Raw genomic sequence first — 17185 nt, forward strand, 5'->3', positions numbered from 1 at the left:
GATAAACTCATTTGCTTCAGGTCACAAATCTAATTAGTTTTGAACAAATATCAGCAGAATGGTTTGTAATAATTTAATAGTTACGTTATTTCAACAGGAACTCCAATTTTCAATAAACTCTTCATGTAATCAAAATAAGTGACTTGAGACAAATTAGAATAGGAAGCTACTCCAAAAGGAAAATTATTTTAGTAAAGATGATGGAAGGTATTTTTGTTGTGTTGCCTTTGTTTTGTTCTTTTTAAGACAACAGAAGGACTCTGAGTTCATGAATCAATCTGAATGAAAGAATTTTCTTTAGAAGCCTGGCTGAAAAGGTTGCCAGGAAATCAAGATGTCATGCGTCTGAAAAAGTGAACTCTCTCAGTAGTATCTGACTCTTAGCGACCCCATGGACTGTAGCCTACCAGGCTCTTCCAGCCATGTAATTTTCCAGGCAAGAATACTGGAGTGGGTTGCCATTTCCTTCTCCTGGGGATCTTCCTAACCCAGGGATTGAACCTGGGTCTCCTGCATTGGAGGCAGATGCTTTACCATCTCAGCTACCAGGGAAGCTGTGTCTGAAGAAAACCACTTCTAACTGTGCTAATGCCACAGAAGAGTGCAACTCAAAGCAATTATTTTTAATGCAAATTATTTAATATTTATGAAAATTGTTACAAAACACGCCTGCTTTTCATTTAGAACCAAGATCAAAACTATTAACTTAATTTTATCCTCCATATGCATGTTCAGACTTAGAACATAAATACACCCCAATACATACCAACACACATACAGTATATACACGTGTGTCCTTGTGGACATGCCCATATATGACATTTCCACACAGAGCACTAATCTCACTCCCTTCCTGATTTGTGTTAGCCTTCTCCCTTCCCCCCTTTCACCTCTTCTCCTTTCAAAGATGGATTCACAATCATTAAGGCATGGTGGTGACACAGAAGCTTGATGGAGGCAGAAGAGACGATTGTAGTGGAGAAAAGGGAAATTTGCAGAATGTTGGATGAAGCAGATGGGAGATGAAAAGGGTTGTTCTCTAATAGCACTGGATTCCTTTATTACCCACCTCGACATGATTTTAAGTGACTTCGATCTTATCAAAATTTCCTTGTTATGAAACACTATCAGAAAGCACATTAGTGAAGTTACTTAAGGTTGCCTCCATATTGTAATTCTAAAACAAATGGAAGTGAAAACTGGACTTTTGTTCTTTTCTTTGATCCTAGTCGATCTATAACTGGTGTGACATCACTGGTACCATGTCTAGATTAATAATTCACAGAATCAGAGGATTTCTACTTCGGGAAGGAATGTAGCCCAGTGCTCTTGCTATAGCAACTAGAGGTAAAAAAGTGGATGAATTACCAAGAGCATACTTCAAATAGGGCTTCCCCAAGGTCTCAGTGGGTAAAGAATCTACCTGCCAGTGCAGGAGACACAGCAGACACGGGTTCAATCCCTGGGCCAGGAAGATCCCCTGGAGGAGGAAAAATGGGCAACCCACTCTAGTTTTCTTGCCTGGAGAATTCCATGGACAGAGGAGCCTGGTGGGCTACAGTACAAAGGGTCGCAAAGAGTTGGACACAGCTGAGCAACTAAGCACGCATACTTGAAATAAAGCAGAATGATGAGGTGTGATGGGAACTGGGTCAACAGGAGTTGCAAATCAGGGCAAGTCTTTCCAGGGGGAGGGGGTGGGGTCTGGGCTGACTCTGGATGAGGACTGAGGAAAATGAAGTCAGCAAGGATTCTGGCAGTCTGATGGACTGAACAGAAACATGAGATGTCCAAAAGGGGGCTAGGCTTTCCCCCAAAGGACTCATGCTGGATTCTGGCAGAACAGGCAGGAGGCTGGGAAATGAAATTCCCCATAACTGATGTTTCAGGAAACACAGTCCCTTTAGAAGGATGAGGTCTGCCTCAAACATATGAAGCAATTGGAACTCTTACATATTACTACCACACTGGAAACCCCTTTGACAGAATCTAGCAAACACATATATGTGATGACCCAGAAATTCTGCTCCTGGCTAACTACCCAAAGATATGGACAAGGATGTTATTTGTGATATCCAAAACGGAGGGGAAACCCAAATCGAGTTGACAAGTAGAGGTATATTTATGTAATAGAATACAAAGCAATTTTTTTTTTAAATTACCACTATTTTCATCAACATGAGTGAATCTCAGACAAAATATTGAGGAAAAAACTCCCCCCAAACAAAAAAAGAGTGCATACTGCCTGATTCCATCTTTAATGAAGTTTAAAAATGAGCAAAACTAAAAAAAAAAAAAAAGCAAAACTAATCTTTAATTATATAGGTCAAAATAGTGGTTAGTTTTATGGAGGTATCAATCGGTCAGGGGCACGAGGAAATGTGCTTATATCAATCTAATGGTACTTCCCTGGCTATACACACACATAAAAATTCATCAAGCTGTACATTGATATAAAACCTCAATTTAAAAATTAGAGGAGAAAAAAAACCCTACGTAGAATAATTTAATTTTAGAACCAGAAAGAAGCTTAGTGATCATCTTAGCCAATTTTTACTTTACATTTAGGAAACCAAGTCTCAGGAAATTAAGAAACTTGTTGATACCGTGCAGGTAATGTATTCACTTGTTCAGCAAGTAATTACTGGAAGCTTACTCTTTGCTGACACCGTATGAAGATACAGGTTATCAAGACAGACATGTCACCTGTTTTCACGAAGCCTACAGTTTAGCTGTAGAAACAGAAATCAAGCAAATAACCTAAAAAGTAAGCATGTAAGGGCAGATTGTGATAAACGGTGTGAAGGACCAACACGGGGTGTCTGAGGGATCACACCTGGAGCACGAGCCCGCCTGGTGGACAGATTCCTGCTCCCTTGATTCCAACAACACTGCCTTTTCCCACCAACTTTGAACTTTTAAAAAACTAGGAAGAACTTCTAAATCTTCATGAATTTATTCTGGAGAATTTCTCCAGACTTCAAAGGGCAACCTTTGATTATAAACCCCAGGCAAAACAATAAATAAATGTAAAGGGGGGTGACCCTCTCAAGAACTGCCAGAAAGGACTCCATTTTGTCAGGAAAGGAACTGCTCAAATGTGGGGACTTGACATTAGCTTCCTGTTACATCTCAGCTCTTTAGATTCAAGAGGTGGATGGCCTGGCAACAGTACCTCAGCCACTCTTCCCTCCCTCTCCTGTTTATATGACATTTATGTGGGTTCAATTGTTATAAATTAGCCAGCTTGGAAAACAGGACCAAGATAAATCAATATCAAGACAGCCAAGATCTCCGTAATAAAGTTAAAATACACACCACGTCTGATTTCTTCAGCAACTCGCAGTCTGTGACTTCGGGGATTTGTTTCAAATGACTCCGGCTTCCGCTCAGGCAGATTCTCTTTCCAAAAAAGCTGCTCAGCTTTGCCTGCAACAAACACGAGTCTTTAGTGAGTTCAGTTTTCTTTGATAAGAGACACCCATAGAACCACTGAACTTCCCAGATGGCTCAGCGGGCAAAGAATCTGCCGGCCAATGCAGGAGACACAGGAGAGGCGGGCTCAATCCCTGGGTCCGGAAGAGCCCCTTGAGGAGGAAATAGCAACCCTCTCCAGTATTCTTGCCTGGAGAATCCCATGGACAGAGGAGCCTGGCGGAATACCATCCATGGGGTCGCACAGAGTTGGACACGACTGAGTGACCAAGCGCATAGAACCACTATCTTAAAAGTTTGGGTTTCTGAGAAAAGTTCACTCTGAGATGAAGATTTGAATGAAAGTAGTTTATTTCAGAGCTTACCCAAGAAATCACCAGCGGGGAGATGGCGGAGTGGGAGAGAGACGGAAGGGAGGGACAGTGCACACCTGAAATCAATCAGGCTGGTCATGATAAGAACCTCTGGATTGGTCCACCTAAGAGCAAGGAGGCTGGGGTGCTTATCACCATCCGTTACCAGCCGTCAGCATTTGAAAGCCTCACCTGGGGACCTAGCTCCCTGGCGCCTCCAGCTAGCCTTGTGTGGGCTGAGCACTCAAGCGGAGGAAAATGGCAAATGCTAAGGGGTTATAAGCGCCCACCAACAACGCTGGCCACACGCGCAACAAGTAGCTGAGCATTAGTGGAAGAGTGAGCAGGGGGTTGGTTCTTAAACACGAGTGTCAGGCGTGTCGAGAAAACGCTGGTTAAACGGTTCAGTAGAATTCAGTTGAGAGGATCTAAGAAACTCCAGTACTTTGGCCACCTCATGCGAAGAGGTGACTCATTGGAAAAGACTGTGATGCTGGGAGGGATTGGGGGCAGGAGGAGAAGGGGACAACAGAGGATGAGATGGCTGGATGGCATCACGGACTCGATGGACGCGAGTCTGAGTGAACTCCGGGAGCTGGTGATGGACAGGGAGGCCTGCCATGCTGCGATTCATGGGGTCCCAAAGAGTCGGACATGACTGAGTGACTGAACTGAACTGAACTGAAGGCACATTCTTAGCTTCCCAGGTGGCTCAGCGGTGAAGAATCCACCTGCCAATGCAGGAGACACAAGAGACATGGGTTTGATCCCTGGATTGGGAAGATTCCCTGGAGAAGGAAATGGCTGGAGAATTCCATGAACAGAGAGGAGCCTGGCGGGCTATACAGTTCATGGGGTTGCAAAGAGTCGGATATGACAGCACGCACACAAGGCACATGTTTTACTTTAAAAATTGAAAAGCAGTATGTGAGTTCAGATGGCCAACGGGCAAAGGAAAAGATATTCAACATCACTAATTATTAGAGAAATGCAAGTCAAAATGATGATGAGGTACCACCTCACTCTGATCAGAATGGTCATCCTCAAAATGTCTACAAATAACAAATGCTGCAGAGGGTGTGGAGAAAACGGAACTCTCCTACACTGCTGGTGGGAATGTAAATTGGCTCGGCCGCTATGGAGAACAGTATGGGAGTTCCTTAAAAAACTGAAAATAGAACTACCATATGATCCTGCAATCCCACTATTGGGCATCTATCCAGAGGAAACTATAATTAGAAAAGATATATGCATCCCAGTGTTCGTAAGAGCACTATTTACATACAATAGCCAAAACACGGAAACCTCAATGCCCATGAACAGATGACTGGATAAAGGTGTGGTGTGTTTATACAATGGACTATCACTCAGCATAAAAAAGAAGTGCCATTTACAGCAACACAGATGGACCCAGGGATTATCACACTAAGCAAAGGCAGCCAGACAGAAGAACATCATATGACCTGTAGTGGAATCTAAAAAAGATGCAAACGAACGAACTTATCTACAAATCGGAAACAGAGCCACAGACAGAAAAGAAACTTACAGTTACCAAAGGGGAAAGGGGTGAGGCAGCGGCAAATTAGGGGTTTGGGATTAACATATACACACCACTGTATACAAAATAGATAACCAACAAGGTCCGACTGTAGAGCACAGAGAAGTATATTCGATATCTTGTAATAACCTATAAGGAAAAAGAATCTGAGAATAAAATACATACGTATATATTCTGTAGCCCACCAGGCTCCTCTGTCCATGGAATTCTCTAGGCAAGAGTACTGGAGTGGGTAGCCATTCCCCTCTCAAGGGGTCTTCCTGACCCAGGGATCAAACCCAGGTCTCCTGCACTGCAGGCAGATTCTTTACCATCTAAGCCACCAGGGAAGTATATATATTTTTGTATGTATATATATTATTTATACATATATATATACTTCCCTAGTGAGAAGCATAGATATATTATAGCTATATCTTATATATATATATTAGTAGATATATTATATATCATTATATTTTATATTATATAAAATAATATATATTATACTCTATAAAATATATATTTACAATATATTTTAATAATATAATTATACTATATAATTTTATATATTACATGATAATATATTTAATAATAGTATATTTTATAATATATAATTATAACATTGGGTTATATTAATTATACATAATATATTAATTATATATATATAACTGAGTCACTTTGCTGTGTACCTGAAGCTAACCAACATTGTAAATCAACTATTATTATACTTCAATAAGAAAAGAGAACAAGAAAATTTTAAAAATGAAAGCAGAATGTGAATAAAGCTATCTCTTCTTCTGTTATTACTTAGAACTGTGGACCATCTGTGATCCAGGTGTAATAATCAGCAGAATTGTTTTTCCCAACTGGACAGTGACTCCGGATCTTCAGAGCTGCAAGAGTTGCAAGAGTCTAGTGATCACTTTCAGTGGAAGCATGAGTAAACAATGGTCATGCCTGTTATCTAGGGAATTTATATATGTAACTTCATTCATTCTGAATTTCATGAAAGAAAAAGAAACTAAATAGAAGCTAAAGGAATCTTTACACTTTAAATAAACCTTTATCATAAGAAATTATTTTCTAATGCATTCCTTGAGGGTTAAGGAAAATTTTGAAATCAGTTAAGGGATTGAAATCTTTGGTTTTTTTAAAAACTGAATCTTTCAAGTTAAGATGAGATAAATTGTCTTTCTCTAATAAATGAAGTCATTAGCACAATGTCATGTCCTCAGCCCCATCTCCTGATTTTTATGCTATGTTTTTATTTTGTCAAGATAGAACAACTCGCAGTCTTTTCATTAGCCCAGTTTTTGCAATGACATCATGTTCACTTGATATTCAAGTGAAAGCACTGCTCCTCACTGGGCTTCCCCGGTGACTCAGCGGTAAAGAATCCGCCTGCAATGCAGAAGTCGCAGGCTCAATCCCTGGGTTGGGAAGATCCCCTGGAGGGGTGCATGGCAACCCACTCCAGTATTCTTGCCTAGAGAATCCCATAGACAAAGGAGCCCGGCAGACTACTGCCCATACGGTCGCAGAGTCAAACCTGACTGAAGTGACTTAGCACGCACGAATTGCTCCTCACCGATCATTACACTACAGTTTCCCAACAACCTCAGTTCAGTTCAGCTCAGTTCAGTTGCTCAGTCGTGACCCCATGGACTGCAGCACACCAGGCCTTCTTGTCCATTACCAACTCCCAGAGCTTGCTCAAACTCATGTCCATTGAGTCGGTGATGCCATCCAACCATCTCATTCTCTGTCATCCCCTTCTCCTGCCTTCAATCTTTCCCAGCATCAGGGTCTTTTCCAATTAGTCAGTTCTTCGCATCAGGTGACCAAAGAAATGGGCCTTCAGCTTCAGTATCAGTCCTCCCAATGAATATTCAGGACTGATTTCCTTTAGGATTGATCTTCTTGCAGTCCAAGGGGGACTCTCAAGAGTCTTCTCCAGCACCACAGTTCAAAAGCATCAATTCTTCAGCACTCAGCTTTCTTTACGCTCAACAACCTAGATTCTTTATCTTTTTAGTTGGCTGAAGTCTCCGGCCAAGTAGGTTTTCAAAGAAGGGCTCTTGACCATTTTTTGATGATAGCCTTTGTCCTTGAATGACATCTTGGCTGGGAATAGCATCCTTCCTTCACACTTTCCATCCTTCAGAGCTTCTCCAGGGCCTTTCCCTCTTATTTTAGGATGTCACACACTGCTCTGAAGGAGTCTGACACCAGCTCCAAGTGCTACCTTCGTAAAGGACTAGCTCTCAGCCTAGGACTTTCAAGAATTTTTCTTTGATTCTTGAAAATATCGCTGTTGAGTATATGTATCCATTTCCCTAGAAAATGATGAGATTTCTAAACGTGTTTTGTTTCCTTTCTGTCTCCCTGTTTTCATTTCTGTAAGACCAGGTTGTCATGTCTCTGAAAGGAGCCCTGTTTCCTGTTTCGCCTATTTCTACCCTACACTGGAGCCAGAAGACAATCACGACACTTCCTCATCCACCTTTCTCCACATGTGGGTCAGGATTCTGCAGCTTCTGAGGAGCAGAAGGGAAAGGAGTCACTTCCCATGCTTTGTGGTCATTTTCTGTTTTGTTCCCTCTGGGGTCTCCTGTTTCTTTTTGTTGCTGCCACTTTTTCTGGGTGACGGCATTCTTTTACTCCTGATGATGGTTTTTGCTGGCCTTTTACTATGTCTTACATTTCTTATTCTGTAAGGCAGTTTGATTAGTCCATCTTAACCTAAGTGTCCCTGGAATTTATATACTTAAGTTCCCCAGCTAATGCACATGCCCACAAAGAACAGTGATGGATGTAGGTGTGTGGTCAGTTGTGTCCAACTCTTCTGCGACCCTATGGATTATAGCCCACCAGGTTCCTTTGTTAATGGGATTCTCCAGAATACTGAAGTGGGGATTAGGCACGGGGCTTCCCAGGGCTTCCCAGGTGGCTTAGTGGTAAAGAATCCTCCTGCCAAAGCAGGAGACATAGGAGACAGGGTTTAATCCCTGGGTTAGGAATATCCCCTAGAGAAGGAAATAGCAACCCACTCTAGTATTCTTACCTGGGGTGGGGTGGGGGGGGGAGGGAAACAGAGCAGGTTGCCACTTCCTCTTCCAGGGAATCATCCCAACACAGAGATCAAACTCTATCTCCTGGGATTCCAGCATTGCAGGCGGATTCTTTACCGCTGAGCCACCTGGGAAACCCGATGTATGTGTTCTTATGCCCGATAGTACTACTCACTTTTCATACTTACCCTCTCTGAGATTCAGTGTGACTTTCTCTGCAAACGGAGAATAAAATCTTCCTGGCTACAACTTGATTGCGAAGTTGTGATGACACACATGAGTTAACATGTAGTCACATATTTCAGAAAACTTTCTCACACTCAAGAGAGCCAACAATATGATTATATTTTCTACTTTCTCTTTACATAAACTGAAGAATTACTCAAACTGGGGTATTTAGTTTTTATACCAGTTTGGGTCCTAGAGTTGCTAAACTAGTTACCAGATTTTTCAGGGATTTCATTCTCTACTACTTTTTAGTTAGAATAGTTGTTACTGTGGATAAATGTAAAATTCCTTCCTTTTTTGTAATTTTTAATAGTAATTTTTTATAGACCTTAAACCCTGAAAATAGTCAAAGTGGCGCAGTTTCAAAGATTATTTTTAAATGGCCAATTCATTTACTTGTAACCAGAAACCATGCCATAAATGGAGACTAAAGCAGCTAAAGGAGAAAAAAGAGAAACAAAGATGAGGCAGTAAGTTCTCTTTACAATACTGTTCATGGTGGGTGGGTGACTGCAGGAAAACAAAGCAGCAGAAAGAATTTCTCTCCAGTTCCACCCCAGGGACAGGCAAAGCCCAAGGCAAAGAGCTGAAAACAGAGTTGGGAGGTCCGTGTGCGTTTTACTATCTATTAAGCCAGGAAGGTAAAGGGCATGAAATACACGCTCCCACTAACTCCAGTATTCTTGCCTAGAAAATCCCATGGACAGAGGAGCCTGGCGGGCTGCAGTCCATGGGGTCACAGAGAGACAGACCTGCCTGAGCATACATGCACAACTAATTCCTAGGACCAAAAGCTTTGTGCTGGCTTGCGAACATAATCAGGGGGAAGGCCACCTCCAGATGAAGTTCTGTTGGCTCCTTTAAAACCTCATAACTTTATCAGATGCGTTTATTTTTATGGCTGAGTTTTCTTGTGTGTTCAGTCACTCAGTTGTGTCCAACTCTTGGCGACCCATGGACTATAGTCCACCATGCTCCTCTGTCCATGGGACTCTCCAGGCAACAATACTGGAGTCGTTGCCATTTCCTTAGGATTCTACTAATATCGCACCTACCTGTCGAGTGCAGCAACAGATAAACTTTCTTTTCACCTTCCAAGAACATATCAGTATCTCTGTTCCTTGCTGTAGACTTTGCATCTCAGAAAGACCATGAAAGACACCCGGCTTCCAAACCTACTTACCTTCACTTCCTGAGATCAAAAGGCCACTTCTTATCACACACAAGCTTTTCTGCTCATGCCTCAGGAACCCGTATCCCACAGCTGTGTTCAGACAGGGTCAGTGACGGCCCATTAAGAAATGCTTTCAGGATCCCAGAATCTAGAGGTTTGGAAAACAGCCTTGGGATGCCTCGTGGACCCATATGGAAGGAGCTAAACAGTAGGGTGAAGAAAACTTGGCTTAAAATGACAACATGTTTCAAAGCTGGGTATATTTTATTTATAAATAACATTTAGATACAGAGGTTAATCAGAGATTCTCCAAGATCCCCCAGAGTATTAGCACAGACACACCAGAGAGGAAAGAGAGCATGTTTATGGGTTTCTGCCATCTGGCAGCTAAACCCAAGGCTGGTTCTATCCAGACATCTCAGTAGACAGAGGGCCGGATCACTTGCAAACTACAAGCAATGGATTTATTTTTTCAATCGTGGATTCTCCTGACTGAGTTCCCTTAATACCTTCATTCCTATTATCTAGGTTGTACAATTATATTCCATCCATTATATAACTTCGACTTAAACTCGTTCTTCAACTGTCATGAGTATTACAGAAAATTATGAATAAACCACAGTTGAAGGTTCACCCCTCTGCTCCCTCCCTAATCATTCTCCCTGTAAATTTATTCCATCACATTCCACATGGTGTGAGAGTGTCTAACAGAACTGATGAGACACTGTTCTCATTCATTTCTCAACAGTCTCCATTCTGGAAAGTGTAAATTAGTGGGATTTTAGAAGTCTGTCAATATCAGTCACACTTCATTCGCTGGTACTTTGCTTTTTAAAAAACCATCAGATGTAGACACTGACACTCGGAAGCCCAAAAGTTTCTAACAAAGGTCAGACTCTTCCTCTGTTCTCAGAAGCACCAGCTCAGTACCTGTTGGGGGGCCCAGGAAATAGGACTGCGAGGACACAGAGGGCTGCACGGCCCCCACGTGGGAGGGGAGCAGAACTCATTCTGTGGCAACACAGCTGGCTTTATTCATTTGCACACATACATTCCCACGAGTGCATTCACAACACGGTTGCTTTGTTGATCTCACTGTATTTTCACATTTCAGAGAGTTGAGAAAGTGATTTTTCCCATTTTACATGTCATTCGTTCCAGATAGGTATGATATTCATAGTCTCAAAAAACAAAAATCTAATTTGTGGATGGGAGAAGAAAAGTTCCTATTTGCGAATTACTAGTGTATATGCATAGTCTGATGGCCACACGGCATTTATGAGGCCTCAGAGCTCCTTGCGAGGACCCCGCATCCCATAATCAGATCCCAGGGCATCTCAGGATGGAATCTACGATTCCAGCTGTTCTTCACTTGTGCACTTAGGTTCACCTGTCTTACTTTCACTGTGAAATAGAAAAAGAAATCTGTAATATTTTGCAAGGCTTTCTGCACAGGGAGAAAATATCAACTACCAAACAATTGAGAGAATTGAAACTGAGTTCTTAAAAAAAAAAAAAGAAAGAAAGAAACAGTTCTTGAAAATCTAAAGTCTTCCTTTTTTTTTTTTTTTTACAAAATAATACAAATACATGCCTCTGTAAGATCCTGAGGGACTTAGAATTTACCTTTTCTTAATATGATCTTGGGACTGAACCCACTTTATTAAAGCCTTCAGTTCCATATTTGAGGAGGACGGCAATGCCCTTCCCTCACCTTTCCAGCAAGCCTTGTTTAAATGTTGTAAAGATCACAGTAGGGCCGTCGGTGCTTCAGCAGAAAGAACTGGTAAGTTAAGTTACAGGAAGAATGCATACAAGGCCAAATTAACAAACAAGACAGAACCATTTTTTTAAAAGAACTTTAGAAATAAATTGTGCTGCAAAACTACATCTGTAACGGCAGTGTCTTGCCTGCCTGACTATTTCAGAGGCACTGCATTAATATAAACAGAGTTGTCTAATGCACTTTCCAGGACAGAGCCCCTCGGCCAAGGGCTAGCTCGAATCCACCCTGCTGCTAAGTGTGAATGATTCTTCGGCTTGCTTTACTGGCAGCGCTTTTGGTGGCACATCCTACACTTTAAAAAGGGTTGGAAACCAAGCATGTGATCAGAGCCCCATCCGTGGGTTACTTCTCGTGCTTCTTGGCTGATTCCCCTGCGCCCGGCCGGAGGCTGCCCCGGGCGGTGTCGCCAGCCCTGGTGTCCCTCCTCCGGCTCTGGCTCTCCCGGGAGACCTGCTGCACGGCCCGCAGGATGGCATTCTGCACGATCTGTCTGCTGGTGGTCTGCAGCTTCGCCTCTTCGGGCTCACTTCCAGGCTTCTCACCTGAGAAGGGGAGGGGAAAGCACAAGATTAATTGGGGGTGTCGGCGTGGGTGGGGGGTTAGACAGGCCGGGGCTAGTAGGAAAAAAGAGGCTAATAAATAAGATCCCTAGAGGGGCCCACTCCATTAGTTGCAAGGAGCGCACAGCAGGGGCTACCCTGGTGGCTCCAACAGTAAAGAATCTGCCTGCAGCGCAGGAGACCCAAGTTTAAAACCTGGGCGGGGAAGATTCCCTGGAGAAGGAAATGGCAACCCACTCCAGTATTCTTGCCTGGAGAATTCCATGGACAGGGGAGCCCAGTGGGCTACAATCCATGGGGTGGCAAAGAGTTGGGCAGGACTGAATACCTAATGCATACCACTCTTGTCTCTCTGTCTCCCTTTTCAGCAGAATCTCCACAGGTCTGCCCCAGTGACGTGCCCAATTTCTACTCCCATCCTCCCAGCATCCTCTGGTGGTTCTGCTCCTTCAAGAGCAGAGCCTGCCTCCTTCCATCTCATTGCTCTGTCGCTTCTGACTGCATCGCCCTCAGCCGCATGTTGTTGTTCAGCCGCTCAGTCATGTCCCACTCTCTGCAACCCCATGGACTGCAGCACACCAGGCTCCCCTCTCCTTCACTATCTCCCGGAGTTTGCTCAAACTCATATCCATTGAGTCAGTGATGCCATCCAACCATCTCATCTCGGTTACCCCCTTTTTCTCCTCCCCTTAATCTTTCCCAGCATCAGGGTCCTTTCCAATGAGTCAGCTCTTCACATCAAGCGGCCAAAGTATTGCATGAGTGGAGCTTATTAATGCAGATCCCCTCTGGGGCTGGAAGGAAGCCAAAGAGAAAAGGCAGGGCAGGGCATTTTCTTTGGAGGAACTGTGGCAGACCCTGTGAACATCACTCTGCTCACATTTTACTGGGGGAAATGGAGCCATGTGGCCACTCTTACCACACAGAAGACCACAAAAACAGTCACCAGCCAGACAGCCATGTGCCCAGCTTTCAACTCAGGGAGGCTCTATCACTAGAACAAAGAAGTGAAGACTTCCATGCAACAGCAAGGCTAAAGTGAAAAGCAAGAAGATGTACACTGGCGGCAGGTCCCAACTGACCCTCAGGGCGATCAGCCTATGCCTACCAAACAGCGTAAGTCCGTGGGCAAACAACAAAGTACCGAAGGTCCAGGGATGCTCCCAGAAAGATGATCTCAGCCAAGCCAGATCTGTGTGCATTTGCAAATGATCCCTTGCGTGAAGTCACTTTTCACTCTTTGGGTGGAGGATGGACGGCTCTAAGGGTAAGAACAGGATGAGTTCCTAACAAGAGACAGAGAGAGAAAAGAAAATCTACTCTGAATTTATGTGACCTAACATCCAAGCTAAATTGTCTTCCCCTCGCTCATCCATTCTGAAGAAAAATTGATTAAGAAGTCAGAGGCAGTCTGTGAGATTCTGTGTCTGGGGGATCCCTTTGGGGATTTGCAAGGCAGGTTTAACCTTAACTGCCCTCATCACCACTTTGCTCTGGGTCAGGAATTTCTACCTATGGCAGAGCATGTGGGACAAAAAGATGTGCCACGAGCTCAAACAGAGAAAGAGAAAGATGAAGATGAGGGTAAAAGTCACTCAGGGCATTAAGAGAGGAAAAGCAAAACAAGAAGTTATACACAGAACCACAAAAGATTCCAAATAGCCAAAGAAGTTCTTCTTAAGAAAGAAGAATAAAGTTCGAGGGGTCACATTTCCTGATTTCAAGCTATGTTATAAACACTACAGTAATCAAAACCATACGGTGCAGGCATAAAAACAAACAGGAAGACCAATGGAACATTAGAGAGAGCCCAGAAATAAATCCATGCATGTACAGTCAACTAATACTCAACAGTGGAGCAAAGGATACTCAGTCTCTTCAATAAATGGTGTTGGAAACATGGATGGACCCAGGGAGTGTCATACTGAGTGAAGTAAGTCAGACAGAGGAGAAATATCATATGACATCCCTTATATGTGGAATCTAAAAAGAAATTATACAAATGAACTTACTTACCAAACAGAAAGAAACTCACAGACTTAGAAAATGAATTTATGGTTGCCGGAGGGACAGTTAAGGACTTTGGGAAGGTCATGTACACACTACTATATTCAAAATGGATAACCAACAAGGACCTACTGTACAGCGCATGGAACTCTGCTCAATGTTAGGTGGCGGGCTGGATGGGAGGGGAGTTTGGGGGAGAATGGGTACATGCATAGGTATCACTGAGTCCCTTCACTGTTCACCTGAAATTGTCACAATACTGTTAACCAGCTATACCCCAACACAAAATAAAAAGTTGAGAAAATATAAATTTTTTTTAAATGGTGCTGGAAAAATCGGATATTCACAGGCCCTATCTCATACTACTCACAAAAATGAACTCAAAATGGATTAAAGACTTAAATATAAGACCTGAAACCATACAATTCTAAAAAAAAACATAGGGGGAAAAAGCTCCTTGACAAGGGTCCTGGCGACAAGTTTCTGGCTAGACACCTACAGCACAAAGACGGCAGAAGGCAGAGCCGCAGCGGAAGCCCTTAGTTTTGCCATTTACTTACATGCGTGAAACTCACTTGAAATTAATGAATCACCTACACGTTGCAGGTGGCCTACGCCTTGTGTTAAACGATGTAAACGTCCGCTAGCCTACTTAGCATTTACCAAATCGTTTTGGTATTTCACAAAAGATGATGAATCGATTTAATTAGCTCTAAACTCGAAATGCCCAATATAAACACGCTGAAATCAAGAAATTGAGATGTAACTAAATCTGTCTTCAGCATCTTTTCACCCTAAACGGTAACCCACTCCCCCATCCCCCCACACGCAGTCAGGCATCCATCCCTGTGGTCAGTTTCTGGAGAGACCTCCCCACCCCCACCCCGTGGGGCTGGCTTCCAGAAGGCTGCCGTGAGCCCTCGTGTTCGCCTCCTCCCCTCAGATCCTGCTGTTCCACAGGCACCTCCCCCAACCGGAAGTCATCAGAGGACCTCAAGTGCAAGGTGGTTAATAACAGGTCTTAATTCCCTATTTATATCCATCAAAACCATGCTTCTGAGGACCTTAGGAATATCCTTCTGATAAAAATATACAATGTTTTCCCCCCTAACAACCTAAGTGTCATTTGCCTCTATGACATTAACCCTATTATGTTCCAGTTTGGTGGATTTTGGAAAAGGTCAGTGTTCCCATTTTTGAGGCCAAATACGATTAGTGATTTTCCCTGGATCGCACAGAGCTGGTGGTAAAGGCTGTATAAGAAGCACCATCTCTGGCTGTCACCTTTCCCCACTGGGTCACTAAATATACAAACTGCAGACATCCCTATCAGGGCAGCTCGGCTTTTGTTTTTTTGTCATAGACACACACACGCACACACACATGGGGAAAAAAAAGCTTTTCACTCAAGGAAACTGAGGCAGGAAAAATGCTTGTGAAAATGCCACCTTGGAAATGTGTTAGGTATTTAATGTTCTGAACACTTGGATAGCAAATAACTCCATCAAGACTGGGTTGTGAGTTCAGAGAGACCCAAAAGGCTGTTCTGATCTCCACATGGATTTCTGCAAAATTCAGCTACAAGTTTCCCTCCTTTCACCCCAAAGATGCAGGAAACCAAGTCCTCCAGCCCCCACTTTCTTGCAGTGGGCAGCAGCTCTAGAATTTCTGTGCAGGAGAGATTCAGAAAGGGCAATGCAGAGGGACAGGGAAACCAAGAGTCTGACTTCAAACTAGGGTATATGACACTTTTCACAAGAATGAAAAGATGTCCATCCTCCACCTGTCCATCCCTCCAACAGCATGGGGTGGGAGGGACAGACCGCCCTGTGACAGCCACCGCCCCTCTTCTCATCAGCTCATTTCTCACGAGAGGCCATGTCACCCACTGCCCCTCCTCCCCTCCTGGAGCCCCCAAACGACCCCAGCTGGCCCAGACTGTGGGCTCCTGCAGTCCCCCACCCCAGGGATGTGTCAGGAAAGGAGAGCAGGTAGGGTCACGGATGGCCACTCCAGGAACATGGGAGCCAGGCATGAAGGGGACAGGAGAGGTAAGGACCATGTGAACCCGTGTGTTTAAAAGGTGACTTCCTAGGCCCGAACAGGAAGCAGAACAAACTTGGGGATGCTGGGGAAACTCGAACTCTGCTCTTTCTGGGAGCCAGGTCCCTACCCCAGGGGTCCACCCTAAGAGGCTCAGCGCCCCCCACCGCCCCTCTAGCGGGGCCGGCCGGGTTCGGCGGCCTCTGCTGACCCCTGGTGGCCACTCCTGGGGTTGCTGCAGACCGGGATGGAATGTCCGTAGACATAGAGCTGTCTGCCCTGCTCCCTAGATGGAGTGTGGGTGTGTACACGAATGTTTATATGTATGAATGTGTGTGTGAATGTATAGATGTGTCAGTGTGTAACTGTGTGTGTGAGTGTTGTCAGGGGAAACCTTTGAGACAAGACTGGTTTCATTTTATCACACACACTTAGAATCACCAGCGTATCCACAGTGCTTTCTGATCACAGAAAGCCTCTGTGCTGTGCTTAGTCGTTCACTCGTGTCCAACCCCATGGACTGTAGCCCGCCAGGCCCCTCTGTCCATGGGGATTCTCCAGGCAAGAATATTGGAGTGGGTTGCCATGCCCTCCTCCAGGGGATCTTCCCAACCCAGGGATCGAAACCAGGTCTCCTTCATTACAGGCGGATTCTTTACGTCTTAGCCACCAGGGAAGCATGAGGTCATTTATAGTTTGTCCTTCCAAGAGCTCTGGAGCAGCTAGAAACACAGCCCAGAGGTTTCCTGTCCTCATTCAGATGAGAATTACTTGACCGAATTACCAGCTCTTGTAAATATTGAACGAAAGGTTCTGAGTTCCTGGTCAAAACTAGGCTCACACTCTCCCTTTTTACTCAAGATGGAAAGGGGAGACGGAGGCAAAGGAGGAAGGAAGGAGAAAGGAAGGGAGGCAGGAAAGAGCTGATCCTTGCTCTCTGAGTGCCTTCAGAGGAATCCTTAAAAGACAGAGACAAAAGTCCTCTTGT

At 44.0% G+C, this 17185-nt stretch overlaps 1 non-coding gene across 1 annotated transcript; it reads right to left on the reverse strand.

Annotated features, from left to right (window-relative positions):
- Nucleotides 1-479: 479 nt before the first annotated feature.
- Nucleotides 480-552, reverse strand: TRNAW-CCA (transfer RNA tryptophan (anticodon CCA)). Its single transcript has one exon. It is a non-coding gene; the product is annotated as a tRNA-Trp (tRNA).
- Nucleotides 553-17185: the final 16633 nt, after the last annotated feature.

This window comes from Capricornis sumatraensis, chromosome 21 (assembly GCF_032405125.1).
Source record: "Capricornis sumatraensis isolate serow.1 chromosome 21, serow.2, whole genome shotgun sequence".
In the NCBI taxonomy this organism is placed as follows: Eukaryota; Metazoa; Chordata; class Mammalia; order Artiodactyla; family Bovidae; genus Capricornis; species Capricornis sumatraensis.